The following is a 9,151-nucleotide window of genomic DNA, read 5'->3' as shown; positions in this document are numbered from 1 at the left end:
TAAAAAACTGAGAATGTGTCTGTGTGTGTGTGTCTGTCTGTCTGTTTCCCTAAAACTTGATAACTACGCAACCAATTTCATTCAAATTTTACACATGCCTTACTTAAGGTCCGGGGAGTGTCATCGACAAAAAAAATTTAACTTTTTCCCTAGGACGACCCCACAGCAACATCATATCTTCTCCACTATTTCAGTATTACGTGTTAAAAGTGAAACAAAAGCATCTCTCTTTTGTAATGCAGACACTTTCACTTTAATACTGAAACTATTAAAGTGAAAGTATTATATAACAGAGATGAACCATTAACAGTGGTCATCCATTTTGCTAGAAGAAGATCCGCTATGGTCTTATAAGCTACACCACTGGTTTTCAATTCATATTAATCAAATTAATATTTAATTTTTCACCCTTATTATGTGTGTGTGTATTAGAAATTCGTATAAAATTGCATCAATGACTTGAACTTGAATAAGTGGTTTCACATAAATGGGGATAAATTAAAAAGGTTTGTTGTTACTATTATTACTGTTTGACTATTGTAATCACGTTTGTTGGTTCCTCGTCAGGGAAACGTTGTTGTGTTGCATTTGTTAAATAATTGTGAGGATGGCTACCACATCGGTCTACTACAGCAACATCCTCAAAATCTTAACATCTCAACAAGCCAATATCCTGCATGGACTTCTACTCATACAGAGTTATGACCCGAAACAACTGCTGTAATCACCTCCACCAGTCTCGAGAGCTGTCATCAATTTGTAGTCGATATGTGCGCAAAAATGGAATCAGAGAGATTGTGTTTCATCAGGTTACATGAAAAAAATTGCGATCTGACAGCTACATCCATCTCCGAGATGCCATCAGCAATAATGCTGCTCCAACAAACATAGGAAGACTTTGCATCTTGCCTTCTACATTCACAGGAAGTCCCCGATATATGCATGAAAGAACATAGGATGCAATGACCTTTGTCTGCCATTACGGCAGGCTTGACCTATTCATAACTTTCACATGCAATCCCAAGTGGAAGGAGATTCAGGCCGAACTTTTCTTCGGTCAAAAGCCTAAAGACAGGCATGACCTCCTCGCCCGAGTTTTCCATCTGAAGTTAATCTCTCTCATGGAGCTCATACAAAAAGGGCAAGTCTTTGGGCCCATACAATGTGACATGTGCACAATCGAGTGGCAAAAAAGGGGCTTTCCACATGCTCATATCCTGCTTTGGCTCTCAGCGAAGATCAATTCCAGTGACATCGACAAGATAATCTCTGCAGAACTTCCTGATCCAGCTTTAGACAAAGAACTATACGAAATAGTTAAAGCAAACATGGTACATGGTCCATGTGGGCGTGAATTCAACATAAACTCACCATACTTGAAGGACAGCATATGTTCAAAAAGATTTCCAAGGAGGTTCCTACAAGAAACTCAGACAGGTGCTGATGGGTATCCATCATACAGACGCAGAAAACCAGAAGACGGAGGTTTCACAGCAACTATCGGACAGCACGATATTGATAATAGATGGATTGTTCCATACTGCCCACTCCTGTCAAAGACTTTCAATGCCCACATCAACGTTGAGTTTTGCAACTCCGTTAAATCCATCAAGTATGTTTGCAAATATGTAAACAGGGGTTCTGACGCTGCAATGTTTGGACTTCAGCAAGAATACTGCCATGATGAGGTGACGCATTATCAGGTGGGATGGTACATAAGTAGCAACGAGGCTTTCTGGCGCATCTTTGGCTTTCCAATTCACCAACGACACCCCGCCATTCAACAGCTTGCAGTGCACCTGGAAAATGGTCAAAGAGTGTACTTCACCGATGCTAATGCTTCTCTGTTGGCAGAGGAACCAAGGGATAGCACACTCACTGCATTCTTCAAGCTTTGTCAAGTGGATCCATTCGCTCAAACCTTGCTGTATCCACAGATTCCATCGTACTACTGTCTTAGGCATAAAATATGAGAAAAGATGAGATATTAAGGCGTAATATTTTTGTAACCTACTAGAATGGAACTTGTATGTATATGTACATATATATATATATAATATGAGAATTTTAATAGAAATAAAGCTTCAGTATATAGTACAACTGTTGTTTCGTCCGTATATTAGCTAAAGATTAATAAATTGATATCCGAGAAAAATTTCAGATATTTGTCTTAAAGTATTCAGAAAAGCAAATTCAGAATTCAGATGTAAGACATGAGGTATTATTCCATTCGAATATCCACATATTTATATTAAGAGTCTGATGATAAGCATATAGAAATATAAACCTGAAATTTATAAAATATATAAAGGCAAATTCAAAGAGGCAATTGAGAGTATTATTCCATACCTGCAGCTGTGTCAGAAAAGTTTTAACGGGTTTCTCCAGGTAGAATCCAGTAAGGCGGCATAACATGGTTGACAATTCTGATTTTTTATTACCCACAAGGGGCGAACAAAGAGGGGACAACACAATCTGATTTGGGGTCAGACTTACGAATGATAAATATACAAAATGAAATTTAAAAATTAACACAAAATGACAATATATATTAAAAACAAAAATTCGAATGATAGAACAGACCGGAAGACATTACGGATGGAGTGGGGGCGGGTTTAGCTCGGACCCCACGAGCCCCGCCTCGCCACTGATACCTTGGTTTCATCCTGTCCCACATTTATGCGGTACCATTCATACGCAACATCTGTGCTACATTCTTCCATCGTTTTTTGAACACTTTCTCAGTCAGGCATTTTCTCTCCAACCCTATTTTCCTTTTCAGGTGGAAGATGAAGTAATTCATCAATCCAGGGCCAGAGATGAAATTGCCTGACTCTATATCTTTCAGCCTCTTCTTCCAAATAACCTCTCTCGCAATTGCAACTACACTGAGAAAACAATTCTTACCTTCTTTCGAGAGGAAATCCGGTGGGTCAATTTTTATAATAAACTCAGTCGAGTTGTTCGGCATAAACCCACACCTCTGACACCTCCGGACATTGAACAATAGTGTGCGGGACGGTTTCCCTATCCCGCTCGCATCTTGAACATGTCGGACTGCCTCGGCCACCATGCCTTGCGAGTTTGTCCCGAACATGTAGAGCACCTCTGTAACACTGCCATGCTAGAGACTTCTGAAAGTTGTCCAGGGTCTTCGGCCTGAATGTACGTCGGAACAGACTGGCCAGCTGATTATCATCGAGACCTAGGGTTTCCTCTAAAGTATCTTCACATTTCGCCTCTATCAGCCCTCTATAAAAGAATGTGGTGTAACTCCCACCGCAGGCGTTGCCCGAGCGACGGAATAGCAGGAGAGCCTTGCGACGCTCCATAAACCATGTGCCCAGTTTCGATCTTCGATTCAACCACGTTTCCCGTCCACCGAAACTAGTGAACTTGGGAAACATCAGTTTAGCCAGCGGAGACCACACCCGTTCACCATCCAGGTAGAACCACAGATGCTCCAACCTCAGCGCATATCTGCGCATCAACAGCCAAGGCATCCCTAGCCCACCCTTTAACGGTTGTTGACAGCAAGTAGAGCGTTTCACAAGCGGTTTCCAGCCCCTCCACAAAAAGTGAAAGAGCTGTCTTTCCAGCTTGGTCAACCACGAATCAGGGCAAGGAACGACGGATAGGCGGTAGGTAATGACCGATGCGATAAACACATTGGCTACCTCCTCCCTTCCTTTCAAGGATAGCCACCGCCAAGACCAAGTCTTGACTACTGCAGCCACCCTGCCCAATACCTCGGCCCAGTTCTTCTCTATTTGGAGGTCTGGTCCAAACCAAACCCCTAGCAACTTAATCGGACCCTCCGTCCAACGTCCCACGACGCTGTCGGGAGGCATCGACTTGCCTCTCCAGGTGCCGAGCTGCAAGCCGACTGACTTTTCACGATTAGCTTTTGCTCCTGCCACCATCTCGTAAACCTCTATGGCCTAGCCTACCCTCTGTAGGTGATCCATTTCGGTTACGATGATGGTGATGTCATCCACGTAGGATGACACCGATTTTCCACAACCTGGCTGTCTCGGGATGCCGCTCAATTTTCGCAGTAATGGCTCAAGAGCCATCACGTACAAAAGCGGGGAGAGCGGACACCCTTGACGAACCGAGCGTTTGATGTTGAACGGCTTCGAAAAGAAGCCGTTCACCCGAACTACCGAGTCGATGTTGTCATAAATCTGAATGATCCACCTGAGGAAGCCAAGGCCCAGGCCGAACTGTGCCAGAACGGACACCAGGTAGTGATGGTCGACCCTATCAAAAGCTTTAGATTGGTCTAAATGGACCAGTGCCCTACCCTTGCCAGAATGACTATTAAACCCCTCTAAAGTGTACCGCATAAGATGGAGATTATCCTGAATGGTTCTGCCGGGAACGGCACATGTCTGTGCCTCCCAGATCAGACCATCCGCGACACGCGCCAATCTTTTCGATAACACTTTGGCAAAAATCTTCAACTCTGTGTTTAGCAGAGTGATGGGCCGGAAATTATCAATACAATCCCCCTTGTTCGGGTCCTTTCTGACAAGCGTCACTACTCCCCGGCGCACAGATCTGGGAATAAACCCGTTCTGCTGCCAGTTCGCGTAGACATCCGCCAGTAGGTACCCGAACAAGTCTGGCATTCTCTTATATAACTCATAGGGTAGACCATCCAGACCTGGCGCCTTACCTGCGCCGCAGTCCGCCATAGCCTCAGCCACCTCCTCAGGCGTGATCGGCCCTTCACAGCTCTCTGCGTCTCGCCCCGATAGGCGCAGCAGCCCGTCGAGGAGGTCCGTAAAGTCCCTCCTACTGTCCGGTCCGCCGCCCCCACCGAAAAGCTGAGCGAAGTGCTCCTGAAAGGCCTCACACATCTCCTCGGGTTCGTCTATCAACTTACCTTGTTGGTTCGTCAAAGATCGAATTGTGGCATCATTACCACGTTGAGCCTCCACCACTCGGGCCCATCCTGCGGCGTTGATTCCCTCACAACCCACTGCGCGGATCCTAGCCCTGACAATGCAGCCCATATGTTTGGCCTCGAAGTGCTGGTTTAACGCCAGTCTCTTGGCCGTCACCTGAGCCGTAGAGCCAGTTTTCATGGCTTCCTCTAATTCCTTAACTAGAGTTGATCCCCTCCTAGCCTCTCTAGCCACTAATCCTATGCTATATCTAATAGACTCGAATTTAATGGCCCGTTTGAGAGCATGCCACCATTTATTATTAATGATGGCACCAGATAGCACCCTCTGAATCAAAGTCCTAATCTGGTCTCTGTACTCCTTAATCGCCGAAAGGGACGTATTAAGTTTCCAATAACCGGAACCTCTATTATATACCTTATCCATGTCAAGCTTACAAGTGACCATTTTATGATCACTGTAGCTGACCGGGTAAAACTGTGGACACTTAGCTATTTCTCGATCTGCTTTTCTAATTAGTACTCTGTCTATGTACGACCTGGAAGATCCGTCGCTATTTGACCATGTCCACAATGGAGCGTTTGGAAATTCTAACCTATAAGGATCTGCCAATTCAAAGCGTCTTAGCAGTCCCAGGAAGCCATGGTTACCCTTTCTATCTGTACACGAGCCAACACAATCTACATCCGCCTTGCAAATTGTGTTATAGTCTCCTAACACAACTAATGAATGTGAAGTATTAAGAAACTTCCCCAGCTCTCGAAAATACTCACTTTGCCCAGTTTTTTTGGGGTGCATAAATTGCAACCAGTCTGATAACTTTACCGTTACTGAACGTCAAATCCATGACGACTAGCCTACCTTCTGGATCTGAAAAAATTAACTTTTTCTCAAAAACCCGGTTTCTTTTTAATAGGACCAACACCCCACTCGCGCTGAAAGGACCACCTAGAGAGAAAAAACTCTCGTAGCCGTTCAACAGCGGGAGTAGATCTCTTGGCCCCTCTACCCGGGTTTCTGTAGCAACAATAACATCCAAATTCCGCGACCTGATATCATTAAGGAAGCGACCCTGCTTCCAGCTTGGTTCGGCGTTCCTTCATTCTCTTTTTCTTTTTCCCGGGTTCGTGGCGTATTTGGACGTAGGCCCTCGTAAATATATGGAGAAAAATCCATTCTTAGAGGGACTACGTCGTGGAAAAATTCGGATTTAATCCGCCCGTAATTCTTCCGGCCTATCCTGTAGATATGAAAGTCTTTTGAAGTCGTTTTTTCAACTCGTTTGGCAGTTGGGATAACTGCCAAACGGTTGACCAGTCTATTATTTGAGGCTTTTATGGCCATGTATGTGTTTTCTTTCTTTTTTAAATTCACTTTGGGAGGGGTGGACTGTGTTTTGTCTTTTTCTTAGAAATTGTCGACCACCCCTCCTCTCTGTCTTTCTCTTCAATTTTTTCCGTTTAGGTGTTGGTACTGGTGCTTCTGCTGGTATCGCTGCTGCCTCCTCCGGTGCTTCCTCCCTTCTTTCCTTTTCTTTTGGTGGGCACTCGGCCCTTATATGGCCCTTCAACCCGCAGTTGCAGGATCTCGGCTTTCTGCCTTCTACGTGGACTATGAGTCGCTCTCCTCCGCCAACATTTATGGCTTCTGAGATTTCCTCGAGTGTAGTCACCTCGGCTTGAATTGCCATTGTCAAGCTCTGGCCTCTCCACCAGTCTTCCTCTACCACTGAGGCCTGGGGAATATTTATTTTTTCCTCCAGACCTAGGGTTATTGCTGCCACTAAGCAAGTGGCATCCACCTCAGTGGAGATATTATTTATATTTATTTTTGAGGTTCTCCTTCCCATATATGTTGGAAGAAGAACCACCTCCTCTGTTCTTAGTGTCTCCGACGAGTACCTCTTTGCTGCCTCCTCCGTTTTAAATCTTACCTCCACCGTCCTGGATCTTTTTCCTCGGTTGATGTAGGTGATTTGAGGCATTTTTCTATTTTGTTCTCTTCAATTTGCTGTATCATTTTCTTTTCTATACTGTATGTTTTGTAAATTATTCTTATCCTGTTCACAGCATCTGTCTCTTCCTCTGTTGAAGCTACTGTTATTTCTGTTCCATTCCTTTTTAATACGTGTGTATATTTCTCCAGGTTGGACCTTTCTGTATTTATTTTCTTCACTTTTTTACCAGCTACCTCTGCGAATTTCTTTGGTGAGGTAGCTGGTGTATTTCCCTTTTGTTTTTCTGGCGTTATCGCCGGTGGACTGTCTTCTTCACCTGACACAGGTGAGTAGGAAATTGGTGTTTCCATAATGAGTTAGCTAAAAAGCCTTTCAAAAATTGGCTTAAAAAGCCTTTCGCAAGAGATGACTTCAGAAGCCTTTTCACAAAAATGGCTTAAATAGCCACAGGATAACAATAATTCCCCCGCAGGGGGGAATTTCAACAACTAGCTTTCGAAGAAAGCAATTAGCAGTTCTTTTTTTTTTTTTTGAAAAACAATAATAATATTCACAGTAACAAATAACAGTAATCACAGAAACAAATTCACATGTACCAAAGTAGTAGAGTTCAACAAACAAACCGACAGCCTAACATGTTGACAATTCTTTATTTATTTCAGTTATAAGACTGTGGCCATGCTGGACCGCTACCTTGAGGTGTTTGGTCAAACAAATCAACCTGGTATTAATTTTTAGTCTGGTACATATTCTATTGGGCTCTAAAATTACTGCCACCAGTCTTCAGTATGGAAGGCTAGGATGTAATACAGTAATGAACCTCTTATCTAGCTTCCAGAATTCCTTGAATACTTGTCCCATATTGTGTAAACAGATCTCGTTTGTGAAATTGGTTAATTTGCATACAAGGTATCAAAACTAGTTTTGCTCTTTACTTCATGTGGATTGATAAGGATTAAACACACTCTGCTTTAGAAGTGTATTAACTTGTATTTGTGTCTGTTAAATAAAATCATGTTCTCTACTTTTCTTTGTTTAATTTTCTTACTTTGATGGTTGGCTGAAAAGTTCACAGGCTGACCAAGATACTCTCATAGAATGTGTCCAAATGAGGGTTATTTTCCAACATAGTCTCCCTAGCAATCCACACACTTCCCCCATTGGTGTTGCAGTGCATGGATCCCATTAGTGAAGAAGCTTTCATCTTGTTGCCCCCAAAAGTTATCAGCAGCAGATATGACATCATTATCACTCTGGCAGAATCGTTAGCCCACTGGGCAAAATGTTTAGCGATTCTGAGTTCAGTTCAAATTCTGCCGAGGTCGACTTTACCTTTCATCCTCTCGGGGTCGATTCAGTAAGTACCAGTTACGCACTGGGGTCGATGTAATCAACTTAATCCTTTTGTCTGTGCTTGTTTGTCCCCTCTATGTTTAGCCCCCTGTAGGCAATAAAGAAATAAATATTGGTTCCTGGCCAAGTTAAGGTTAGGTTTAGGGTAACTCTAACCCTAATTTTGCATTTTAGGGAACAGATGATAGTCAGGTGGGGTCAAATCAGGAGAATAGGGAGGGTGATCAACCAGTTCAAAGCCACAGTCATGCACAGCAGCCATTGAAAGAACCTCAAAACCCAATTGGTTAATGGTTTCAGTGGACTGGGCAGCTGTGTGTAGGCATATATTATCATGCAACGACAAAACTTTCTCCGACAATAGACTTCGGCATTTGGTGCGAATTTCTGGCTTCAGTTTGTTGACCAGCAAAACACTGTATCTTGTACTGTTGATCATATGCCCCTTTTCCAGAGAAATTGGATCACTGCTCTTTGTTCTTCTTTAGTGCACATTGCTAGCAGAGTGGCTATGCTTACACTGTAAAGCCAGAAAGAAAAATGGTGCAATGAGGCTCAAACTTCAATCACGTGACCACAGCAGTACCAACTATAAGCATGCCTGCACAGAAGGCAGTGTGGCAATCCGAATATGGCTGATGCCAGCGCCGCCTCGACTGGCTTCCGTGCCGGTAGCATGTAAAATGCACCAATCCAATTGTGGCCGTTGCTAGCCTCGCCTGGCATGTAAAAAGCACCCACTACACTCACAGAGTGATTGGCGTTAGGAAGGGCATCCAGCTGTAGAAACACTGCCAGATCAGACTGGATCCTGGTGGAGCCTTCTGGCTTCCTAGATCCCCGGTCGAACCGTCCAACCCATGCTAGCATGGAGAACGGACGTTAAACGATGATGATGATGATGGTGATGATGGTGAAAGTGCAGATA

Source organism: Octopus sinensis, linkage group LG7 (genome assembly GCF_006345805.1).
Source record: "Octopus sinensis linkage group LG7, ASM634580v1, whole genome shotgun sequence".
In the NCBI taxonomy this organism is placed as follows: domain Eukaryota; kingdom Metazoa; phylum Mollusca; class Cephalopoda; order Octopoda; family Octopodidae; genus Octopus; species Octopus sinensis.
The sequence above is the reverse complement of the archived record's forward strand: the minus strand, read 5'-3'. Positions refer to the sequence as shown.